General features: G+C 33.8%; 1 long non-coding RNA gene across 1 annotated transcript; it reads left to right on the top strand.

Annotated features, from left to right (window-relative positions):
• Positions 1 to 1,489: 1,489 nt before the first annotated feature.
• Positions 1,490 to 5,442, top strand: LOC113310167. The gene is made up of 3 exons (XR_003341002.1): positions 1,490 to 2,998; positions 3,699 to 3,783; positions 4,302 to 5,442. It is a non-coding gene; the product is annotated as an uncharacterized LOC113310167 (long non-coding RNA).
• The last annotated feature ends 7,544 nt before the right edge of the window (positions 5,443 to 12,986 follow it).

The following is a 12,986-nucleotide window of genomic DNA, read 5'->3' as shown; positions in this document are numbered from 1 at the left end:
CAATAATTTTTGATAAGATAAGCAAATAATAATACTATATAAAGCTAATTAGTATAAAATTTAGAGTTATTGTAAATATCTTTTGGATAATAATTGTTGGATAGTAATAGCAAAATGTAATTCTTATTAATAGTACAACTTAAGGATTATTTAACAATAATATAAATTTAAGGAAATAAAGTTAGATCAAATCAAGTCTAGTATTACTAGTAAAATTTAAACTTGGAATTACGATTAATTTTTATCGGTCTAAGAAATAAATGTAATAATAATGATAAAATATTAATACCAAACAACTATGAAAATTTGTTAGCGGTTATTTACTTATATCAAGTCACATAATGACATAAACAAATAGATACAACATTATATAGTAACATTTGAATAATAGTTATATCATTCAGTTATTCTTTAATAGTACATGAATTTAAAAATTATATATGATATTACACTAAAGTTAAAATTTCAGATATTATAAATTGACGTGAAATCGAATTTGGATTACATATATTGATAAAATAAATAAAAAATTCAGATGACTGAGTTGTTTAAAATGACGTAAACTATTTATATATTTTACGAAGTAAATTTAACAGACTTACACCAGTTACAATAAAAGTTTAGAGATTAATTAATCTTAATAAATTAATACTTAGTTAATCCAGCACTGGGGAATAGTAAAGGTTGTGTTTTCTCCGTTCGTAGGAAGGCATTGTTGGGACTGACCAACCTTAACAGGGCAACTGCATTCAGAGATGACCGATAATAGAAATATGTTGTAAGTTAATTTAGAAAACAATAGGTGTAAGTTCACCCAGAAAGATTCATAGGAATTTCCCTTGTAATTAGAGACAATTATATTATGGATATAAGTTAGTGTAAAGCCTAAGACTATAACTTATAGTTTTCATTTATAGAGATTAGTGAAAGAAACTTAAACTTCCATATTTCATAGAATTTAAATCGATGTAGTTGAACATAGAGCCACAAATCGAAGTTGTAGAAAGTCATTTAGATTTGTGCTTTGTTTTATGTTGTTTGTGTTTAGACAAGAGATAGGATTATTCTATAAGGTGGGGAGTTTTTGAAGACCGGAAGAATGATTGATTTTCGAGGACGAAAATGAATAAAGTGGGGAGAATGGAAAGACCCTCAAGCTCTTCAACGCTATTAGACTAGTCAAGAGACGAATTAGTTGACAATGACTCGATTAGTTTAACACGAACGTTAATTATTAGAGATTAATCTAACAATGATTTATATACGAAACTAGTATCATTGGATAGATCTCGAAAAGTTATGCGAAATTGACTACTCGAACGTGTCGTTCGGATACTGGACGAAGAAGATAACATTAGATTAACATAAAGGGTAAAATAGTCATTTAACAGATGAACCGTCTTGGCTTCCCCTTAAAGTTTGAGTGGGTACCATTATCATTGGTCGCTGGCTTTATCACCAGATACATGTCGAAGAGAAATCAGTTTCTCTTATTTTTTCTTCTTTATCTTCTTCATTCTTCTTTCTCTCATGTTCTTCTTCTTCTGCGAGTGTTGAGAAAATCAAATGGAAATCTGCGATCAGTAGATGTTGTTGAGGATCATACAATAGTTTAGGGTGATGGTGATGATGTTCGTATTCGATTACGAGTATAAGAAGGAAGTAAATCAGCAAGAATATAAATTAGGGTTTGTTTGAGAAGATTTAGAAAGAGAAGCAGATGTTATTGATAAATGATTAGGAGTGGGTTTAGTCGAGTTAGGAATGGGGTGGAGTTAATTAGATATTGGATTTATTCTGAAGTTGAATCGAGGATGAATCAGAAGTTAGGGTTCCTGAGAGATGGAATCGATTGAAGGATTATGAGATATAGAGGATGAAATTGAGTTCTTAATAGTGAAAGAATGAAGGGGTTGTTGTGTAATTGAAGTTCTGAAGGTGTGTTGACGAAGAATCATCGAGTTAGGGTTTGTAATAAATCCAGAGATGCAGTAGAAGATGAATTTGAAGCTTTGGAAGATTAATTGGAGATGGGTTTGACGTGAATTAGAGTATTTAGTGAAGCAGGGTTGTGCTAGCAGTGAAGATTGATTCAATTTAAGAATTAGGGTTTGTCCTGTTCTTCCCCAATTTATGAATTAAGGTTGTTGTGATGAACATTATTTGTGTGCTGATTTGAGTAGTTCAAATTCAAGGAACCGGTGATAGTGCTTAGATGGTTAAGATGGTCATGGTGGTGTTGTCTATGAAGATGAGTATTGTGTTAATTGAACCAGTTGGGGTAGAAATTTCAGATGGAGGTGTTGAGCAGCTGTAAAGGATTATGGTGTGTATCTAAGGTAATCCTTCTTCGTTAAATTGAATTGTGTTAAGATGTGATGTCAAATTGAAGTAATTATTGTTTGTGTTATGTATAGAAGAATGGAACTCTGGATGTTGATAATTTAAGATGTTGGAGGAGATAGAAAATTATGAATGGTTTATGAATTAAAGATAGGAATGTGAAGTTGGTTGTAGTGGTTCTGTCTGGTGGATGTGAAATGGTGAAATGTAGAAGATGTTGGTGGAGCTGTAATTGTAATTGAGCCTTGCTCAGCTGGTAATGGTGGTAAGCCTTAGGTGTGCTGCTGGGTATGTGATGAGATATAGTTCTGGCTTAGGGTTGTGTTTGATTGGTGTTACAGATATGAATGGTAGAAGAGTTACAGTCATAGTGAAGTGGTGTTGATGGTGCAGTGTATCGTGGTTTGGATTAATAATGGAACAAATTTTGAGTTAGGCCGGCTGGATGTGCAGTTGAGTTGTGCTCAACTGACATTAGTGGAACTGATGCAGTTTGTGATTATGAATGAAAGTTTAAGGACTGTAGTTGGGTGTTTGGGATTCTAGTAGTTGTGATGAACTGAACTTGAGTGTACTTGTGAGATGTTTGAGCTGAAGTTGGTTATAACGTTGTTATAGCAGTGGCCTTAGTGAAAGCCTGCAACTGCATATTAAGGTAAACAGATTTTGCATTTGTAAATGAATTATATAGTTATTTGAGATAATTGAGTTGCAGTAATGATAAAAGGTAGGAATGTAATCTGATAAGTGGAAAACTAGGGTGTAAGAACCTATGGCATGTTCTTTATCTCAGGTCTGAAGTGGTAGTTGTCTGACTGAACAGATTCAGTCTAATTTAATCTTCTTTTCTGTATGACTCGGTTTATCTGACTGAGTTGAATCGGTTTGACCAAGTACTGACTCAGTGAGTCTTGACTGAGTTGATTCATTGACCATTGACCCTGGACTTTGACTTGACGTGGACTGTTAGTTGACCTTTGACCGTCAGTGACCGTTAGATTGATCCAGTTGGGTCAGCACTTGTGTAATGGGCCGAGTTTAGTGGAATTGGGCTTAGTATTATGTATTCTTAGTTTGACGGTATGGACTCTTATAGTCTAAATCAGCCTTTGGTTCCTTCTATAAGTTGTAGATATTCTTAAGTTATATCTAATAGACTATAGACCTAATCTAACTGAATTAGTAAGCCATTAGATATGTAAGAGATGGGTAATGAAGATGTGTAGAACCTTAAATGGGCTTAGAACAATTCAAGAAGTTCACTTAGCCTATAACTAGAGAATTGTATGAGATTATGTTATGAGCCTTGTGTGAGCCTTTTGGCTAGATTCTTAGACTTCTTGTGTGATTAACAGTTAGTCTATATTAACAACGATCGATTCAAAGGATGAACCAGAGGATCGTGGATCTCGAGGTAGGCGTGGCTTGTCAGCAAAAGAGGTGGGAATACTTTTAACTCTTTTGAAACCATCGTTGTTTCTTTTACAAAAGTTTATGTTTAACAAACTCATGCATTGTCTATTTGTGCATTTCATACATTGTTTAGTCTGTATTATGATTGTTCTGATAATTATTTGTATCTTTCCATGAATTAGAAAGGACTTGTAATGTTTGTCATTATGAATTGTTTTGGGAAATAATCATTTCCACTTGGTATATAGGATACTCTCCTTCATTTATATCTACAAGAATTCGAGCTTTTACGCAATCATCTAGGTGCGGGACGAGTCACCATATTAGCTATCTAGGTACGGGACGAGTCACCATATTATATATTGTTTGAAGAATGAGTTTGTTCATATACATTGTTTGTGCATTTCCAGTGACTTAGTCACTTTGATGTTTGGGGAAAACATATATTGTTTTCCAAATATTGCTCATGGTTTCTTTAAAGTTAAATGTTATTCCTACGGGGCACCCCTTTTAGGGATGATACGCTCACCCATTTCGACTTTCAGTTTCAGGGACAGATCAGAGTTGCGCAGCGAAAGCTCCGAGAAGTTGACTTTTATAGTTGGTTATTTTATGATATGTTATTATGTTGTATATTCTAGTTGCAAACAAAATTATTATTGTATATGTATCATTTGAGAGAAGTTCTTGTATATGTATTTCTGAGCGGGGTTAGTTATTGGGTTAAGTTTTGTAGCAGATTTCTTAATTGAATGTTTAAGTAAATGATTTAGATTCTTAGTGCCTCTTTATTTTAGTTAATCCCTTGGATTAGTCAGCTGCTAGCTTAGGGGGCGCTACAATTGGTATTGCAGGGAAGAACTCGAGCAGCTGAATGATGTATGGGTATGAGTAGTAGAATGCTTGAAACAGGTGAAGCTGCAGTTGATTGCATCATTTGTGCTGCACATTGTCATGGGTTTGTGGGTTATGTTTGCCAAAGATGGAGGCCAAGAAAGTGAACAAGGAACAACATAAAGCTTGGTGCCAGGATGGTTAAGTGAATTGCGATGCAGTGCAGTTATGTGCTGAACTTTTCCCCTGGCCTGAGCTTTGCTCTTGGTCTGAACAAGACCAAGACCTGACTGAATTGATGGCGAAGAAGCCGCAGAATTGAAATGAAGTAGATAATATGACTTGGAAGATGTGATGCTGCCAACGGTTGTTGCTGGTGGAGGATTTTTAATGCAAGATGAAGTTTTGTGCATGAATGATATTGTTACAGAGATTGAGCTGATTATTGGTGGAAGCATGGAGTGATAGCTCAGATTATATTGCCTTGTCAGTTTCACAAAACTGACAGGCACATTAAGTGATGGACCTGGTGGGTTAAGAGTTATGGGATTAACTGTCTGGGCTCTTTCTAAGCAGAAGCAACAGTGAGCCTACGTTTGGATTTGGCTTGGGTTTGGAAATCGGAAAGGCAGAGAAGGGATATAAAACAAGTTTGATCTCTTTTATCAGGGGATATCTCCATTGGGGAGAAAGATTTTATCTCATCTTCTACTTTTGTTCTAGGGTTTACAACATGATAGATTTATTTCTTCTTTGGATGAACTCCATGAACATGAGCTAGTTTTCTTTTGGTTAAGGAATAAGTTTGAATTCCAAAAATGGTTTTTATGCAATGAATTAGTTTTGTCTCCATACTTTGTTGCTTATGATTCACTATTAATATTGTTATATGATTTGAATACATGTTTAGTCGAGTCGCGAATCAGATGAATTAGTTTTCATCTCTATTGCTAGATTAGGTTTATTATACGTAAAAGTGATAATTCCTGATTGCAAGTAACATAATTGTGGGTATTGCTTGTAGTGATGCATCCTAGTAGTCACAAGTGGATCATAACCTTGGTTAAATCGGATTAGTGCTTTTACACGTTCGATTGCTTTGATTATTCTTATTCCATAGAACTCAATGCTTTTAGGGAGTTAAACTTAATTGTGCTTTTACACTTTAGGTTACTTTCTAGGAAGAAGTCACATATGCATCTTTTAATGTGGTTGTGATGAAATCAGGGAATTAGCGAGATATACTTGCGATTAAGATATCTTAGGACTTTTAATAAAGTTGAGATTAAATATCAATTCTAGTTATTGTTGAAAAGCATGTTTGTGGATGAAAACGATATCCTTGACCAATACTTTCACATATTTGAATTGTGTGCTTTATTTCTTTGTTTTGCTTTTATTTTATTTTAGTATATCAAAATCATAATATCCCCCCTTTTGTTTGCGTAAGATACCAAACCATATTGACAACCTAGTCCTCTTTGTGGGAACGATCATTTCATGCCCTTGTTATATTACATATTTTGAGTAGTAAGAAAGTGTAATTATTTTTGACGCCTACGACAACGATCAGACGGTACCAAAGACCAGTGTTTAAGGATCAATCAATATCAATCAACAACCAAAGGTCGGATTTCCAATTGATTGATTCAAACACACAACAAGTATTATTTCAATTATATAAACAAATATAATGCAGAAATAGAAATAACACAGACACCAGAATTTTGTTAACGAGGAAACCACAAATGCAGAAAAACCTCGGGACCTAGTCCAGATTGAATACACATTGTATTAAGCCGCTACAGACACTAGCCTACTCCAAGCTAAATTCGGACTGGACTATAGTTAAACCCCAATCAGGCTCCCATTGATCCAAGGAACAGTTGTACTCCCTACGCCTCTGATCCAAACATGATACTGCGCACTTGATTCCCTTATCTGATCTCACCCACAACTAAGAGTTGCTACGACCCAAAATCGCAGGCTTTAACAATAAACAAATTTGTTTACACAGACAAGTCTATCAAAGGATCGATTTGTCTCCCACAGAAAAACCCTAAAAGTTTTTGTTCCGTCTTTTGATAATAATCAAGGTGAACAGGAACCAATTGATAATCCGGTCTTATATTCCCAAAGAAAAGCCTAGATTAATCAATCACCTCACAACAATCTTAATCGTATGGTAGCGAAACAAGATGTCGTGGAATCACAAACGATGAGACGAAGGTGTTTGTGATTACTTTTTATATCTTGCCTATCGGAGAACTCTCACGATCTCAATCCAATCAATATGATTGTACTCGTACGATAGAAGATGCAAGATCAGATCACACAACTACGATAAAAGTAGTATCGGTCTGGCTTCACAATCCCAATGAAGTCTTTAAGTCGTTAACCTGGTTTTAGAAGAAGAAAAGCAAAGGTTAAAGGAGAAACGACTCTAGCACGCAAACTAGTATCACATGTAAGGTGTGGGGATTAGTTTTTCACAATACTAGAAGTCTCCTTTATATAGCCTTTCAAATCATGGTTTTGCCTTAGTAACAAAGCAATCAATATCCACCGTTAGATGAAAACCTGATTTAGATTCAAGCTAATATTTCTCAACCGTTAGATCGAAAACTTAGCTTGTCATAAACAAATGATTGTACGCTTCTAGGTTTGTAAACCGCACCCAAAGGTATACATTGTTGGTTCAATAATAGTCTACCCAAAGAGGTTAACCATATGAGCGTTCATACCAACCATGTTCTTCTTCACCATAACTAGTTCAATTGACTCAAATGAACTAGTTAAGAGAGTTGTTCCATTGCAAGTAAATCTTATGTAACTACACAAGACACAATTGAAGCAAAGATGATTTGATTAACTCGAATCGATTCATGAACTTTAATAGCCACGTTTTGCAAAATGCATTCCTTAGTCTTTTAAGATTAAGTTCAGAAATCATCTTTAGATATATAACCTTCTCAAGTTCGCAGACTAGGTCCGCGGACTTAAGACACCGGATATAGTTTACAAACTCCAGCAGAAATTCTCGGGTTCGAGAACTACGCCGGTTCGCGGACTTGGCTCACGCAAGTAGTTTGTCAACTCCAGCAGAAATTCTCGGGTTTGAGAACTTCGTCAGTTCGCGGACTGAGTTCGCGTACTTGGCACTTGCCATACTTCCGGTTCTCTTGATCAACAAAGTTCGAAAACTTCGGTTCAAGGAATCCATTGGTTATGTAATCTAAACTCTCATTCCAATCATTGAAACATTCTTAGAGGACGTTATATAGTTGTTACACTATTTCTCGTCAAAGCAATTTTCAAAGTGATTGAAACATTCATGACTTTCGTCACTAGGTAAAGATAAACTTGGTCGAAGCGAAAACCTTACCAACACATATTTTGAGATATAGATAGGCGAGGTATACTCGGCTCAAAATACCAAATGTGTATGATCTAGTCTATATACATAGCATATGACTTTTGTCTCAAAGAGTAGGAGATAGAATAGATATACTTTTGAGTGACAGATAAGTTCGAGTCTCCACATACCTTTTTGTCGACAAGTTCCACTGGTTCCTTGAGTAGATCTTCTACTTGTATGATGAATCACCATGAAGTCCTTGAGCTCAACTGCACTTACTATCCTAGTCCGAGACTTAGCTATAAGAGACTAGAAATCAAGACTTATAGTTTTGATCACTAACATTGACAAACATGCTTGAGATAGCAACGCATGTGAGTTTGACCGAGCAGTGCTCTAACAGACCGCAAGTGAGAATAAAGATAAGCGCAACTTTAAACGTGGTCCCCAGCTATAAATACCCCTTATAAAATAATTTGGTGTCTCACAGGTTGTGTAGTAAGCCATTTTCTTTTAAAAAGAAAAAAAGACTGCAAGGATTATCTATTAACATGATTAGTTGTGATTAAAAATTGAAGCATATGTTCTATGACCGATTAAGAAAATGTAAGGAAAAGAGAAAAGTGTTCCTTCATTAATGAACTCAAATGTTCAGGAATTAGAGAATACCGAAACTAGATCTGTTTATCTTAAAACATTGAAACCAAAATTTCTGTGCAAATATATTATGTATTAATCGAACAAATAGATCTCACTAAAACGTTTGTTCCCAAACAAAGATAGAGGTTACTAATGAGAAACAATTAAATAAAGATGTAGTGAACGATTATAAAGTAGGTTAGATCGAGGTTTCATGTATAGAACTTCCCAAATCTATTATAATATTTGCAGCGCGGAAATGTTTTGAACCATTCTTTAAAGAAATAAAATATATAAATTCGTCTGAATGCTTTGAAGTATTGTCTTGAAAATTCCCTTATTTGCACTCGACTTACCCGTAAGCTTTTCTCCATCTACAATCGCCATGCGAGGTTTTCCAATTAAATATCAACTGGGATTGGTGGAGGTGTTAGCAACTCCCACAGGCTCATTAGACCCGTCTCTGAAACCTAAAAACCAAATACAACAACAATCATTAGATATATTTAAACCACAGAAAGTCATCTAGTTAAAAAGCCTCTACTCTAAGTCAGTACCAATAAGGTCCCGTGTAGAATGAACGTGATTTCAAAAAATCTGTTCTCAGTTTCTATGCAACACCGGGAACAAACAACAAAGAAAACAAATTCAAAACTTGAGTTAACATGTTTAGGTTACAACTTCTTTTAGTACATTTGTTAGTGAGCTAAAACATACCTTGTCCAAACTATGCCATAGAAATTTGGTAACTGCAAGTTCATTCATTCCATATATCAATGGAAATATTCAATATCCCCATATCCACCATTTTTTTATATAAAGTATTTAGAAGCCTCAAAAAAGGAAAAACGTCCTTATATAGGAAACAAAGAGTGCATAAAGGCCGATAACTACCATTTATATGATTGCATACTCCTAATGGATTCCAAAGTGACACACTTTAAAATTAAATGGAAGAATATATCACACACAATTATAAATTTAAGATGGATTAGGATAGTGGTGATATCATTCTTAACCTACACTCAATGTGACAATGTATTACAGAAAAAAAGAAAACTGGTTGGACAATAATATGAATTTTCTGCTACGGTAAAAGGATGCTTGATAAGAAGAAAAAAATGACATGTATTATTAATGTTAACCATAAGAAGAACACAAATTTCGCAATATAGATGATTTCCAAGTTGATACCCATTAAGGGTAATGGTTGTAACTTGTATAAAGGAAAAACTATAAGTAGGAACTGAGAACGTGCCAATCTTAACTGATCTCAAAGATACATCTACTCGAATGATATTTGTTTACATGTTTCATGTAGGTGTGCAAATAAGGTTTCCTACTAAAGTTATATATGTTTACACGTAGGTTCATATCCAATTTAGGTTGCCTGATGGAAGATTGAATGTTTAGATTATTCCAAAATAGAGTTCATCTAACTAAAGGACACTCACACTGGTTTCGAAGGTCATGTAGATTCAAATTGCAGATTTTTTTCTTAACTCGCATAACCTAAGCGGCTAAGCCCTGTAATCTAGATGAGGTATGTGTATTTCTTGCTCAAACAAATTAGTCGCTTTTATATTATGCGAGTTTAAAAATTATTTTAAAGAAGCGTTTTACTGCACCACGTTTCAGATCTCATTTCTCGTACTTTCCAGTAATAAGTTCATCTCTATGACTGCAAAAGGTTGCAGAAAAGACACTCTAGCTATCTAGAAGGGATCAACATGATAGATATGAAAAGAAAGAAAAAAAAATCAAAGAATACTACAACCAACTGATGATATTGTTGGAAAAATTGCCAAAATCCTCCTGCAAAACCATCACAAAGAAAAATCAAACAAATAATGTTATGGCTGAGTCACGACCAGGTCGCTCTCTTTAAGACGTTTCACGGATCTGCCCAAAATTGTGCAAACAGTTCTTCCATGTCGCGTCGTCCCCAGGATAAAATAGCCGAGTAAAATGTCTCTCATAATCACTCTTTCACTTTGAGAGTATGTAACACTTGTACACTTCTATTCTTGCTCAGAATCAAACTTTTAGAAAACATGCGATGAAAAGACACTAGTTTTCTTTCTCTCAAAAATTCTTATTTTTTCTTTAGAACTCCAAAAACATTAAAAAAATGAAAACTCCCTTTTGTTTTCCAACCAAAAATATGTTTTATAGTCAAGGGATCTTAATAATGTTTTAATGAAAACATTAATATGGTTTAATGTAAACCATTACTCTTGTAAGATGAAACAGTGAAGGAATTTATTAAAGGAATAAATTTCTTTTATGAGTATCATTAAGATTACCAAAAATAACTTTAATAAAAAATACTAAATGGAAATAAATTTTGTTTGAAAATATATATTTCCAACAATCCCTCACTTACATTTTTTAAAACATTGAGCAAGATAGGCGGAAACTAGATTCTTTCTCATTTTGGTGGTATGAACATCCTTAAAAAGATAGTTCTATTCGAAGAAAAATTTGGAGACCATACCAATACCAAGAATCCTAAAGATGTGAGTATAACTCAACACCACTTTCTTTCAAATTATTCGACTCAACTTTTGAACCATAACCTATCAAAACAAATATGGTGTAAAACACCAATATATTCCACTTATCACCGTATCCACAACTCATATTAACTTAGCTTGAAAAGCATTGTTAACAATATTTGATATTCTTGTAGTGCTGTGAAATGCAAACATATCAAATAACTTCATAATTAAAATTATGTCATTTCTTGGTGAGAGTTGGTATTCATATTTTTTTTGACTAGGTTTCTTATTCTTTCGGTTTTGGTTTGGTGTCAAATTCCATGTCATAAGTTCCAAACTTGTATGAGTCACTCATATATTGTCATAAATAATAATTCTCAATATCTAGTTTCCATACAAGTCATTCTAAGATTGAACAATCAATTTATTTCAATATCGAATGCAATTATTTGATCACCACAATAACTACAAATAGTTCATCAAACATACCTCATTTGCTTTGAAAGCTCAATTGGTCATAAACCAGTGTCCACTCTTCCCATTACAATGAATAAATCAGCAAAACCATTACTCCATACATCAATTAATCTCCAGTATTTGCTCGCAATTTTTATTTTTATTGGGAAACAAAAACTTGCTCAAGTAAGTGAAATCATCACCTGTCACAATCATTTAAATGAGAAAATTTGTAACCCAAAATAAGTAAGGTATGTACTTATATTACTTAAAAATCAAATAAAAATTAGTACTCCAAGCATCAAACAAAGTAAGGTTTTACAGTTATAACGTCATAGATTATAACTTTCTACTAAGCATTTTATCAAACACATGTCATGCACTAGTTTGAATTCCAATAATGATCTTATTTTTAATTACCAAAACAAGAATAAAGTAGTAAAATCAAAACATGATTTTTATTGTAAGTTCTTACATCTCTAACCTCTAAACTCAAGTATCATGACTAATACTTTGGACATACAAACACAATGATTTTAAAATTACAACATCTCTCAAACCGAAAATCCAAATAGGTTTTGAAGATAAGTTCATGATCTCCAAGTTTCATGTTATACACGAATTCAAAAACAACAACACATAGATCAGAAAAAAGAAATTATTCGGGACTAAACTTCTACTCGTCAGAAATTTTCAGCAACGTTATGTGGTTTTGTAAAATACCTTAAAAGTACTTTTCGGACTCCAAAAATTCTGAAATTTTACAGGGATGATCCCAATAATGTCTAATACATCTGCTTAAAATTTCTAGACCAAATTCATTTTCGTGTATGAGATAAAAATATTTGTTTATCATCAATAACATTTTCTATTTTAGGTATTCATGATGAAAAATATTATCCATACTGCAACCCTAGTCCATCGAAATCATAAATAAAATTTAACTTTAGGTATCCAGTAGCCTAAAATCTCCAAGCATCATATTTAATCGTTAAAGAAAAATTATACCATTCATATAATTCAATAAAACAAATTAACACAGTGATACTTATCGCGTTTCAGCAGTCGTTTTCTTTTGATATCCATGGCAGAATAAAGCGTCTTAAAATTGTTGGAACAATTGCCGAAATCTACCTGCAAAACCATCACAAAGAAAAACCAAACAAATAATGTTATGGCTGAGTCACGACCAGGTCGCTCTCTTTAAGACGTTTCGCGGCTCTGCCCAAAATTGTGCAAACAGTTCTTCCATGTCGCGTCGTCCCCAAGATAAAACAACCAAGTAAAATCTCTCTCACAATCACTCTTTCACTTTGAGAGTATGTGATACTTGTATACTTCTATTCTTGCTCAGAATCAAACTTTTAGAAAATATGTGATGAACAGACACTAGTTTTCTTTCTCTAAAAAATTCTTATTTTTTCTTTAGAACTCGAAAAACA

This window comes from Papaver somniferum, chromosome 9 (assembly GCF_003573695.1).
Source record: "Papaver somniferum cultivar HN1 chromosome 9, ASM357369v1, whole genome shotgun sequence".
Taxonomy (NCBI): domain Eukaryota; kingdom Viridiplantae; phylum Streptophyta; class Magnoliopsida; order Ranunculales; family Papaveraceae; genus Papaver; species Papaver somniferum.
Note: the sequence above shows the minus strand (reverse complement) of the source record. Positions and strands in the feature narration are given on the sequence as shown.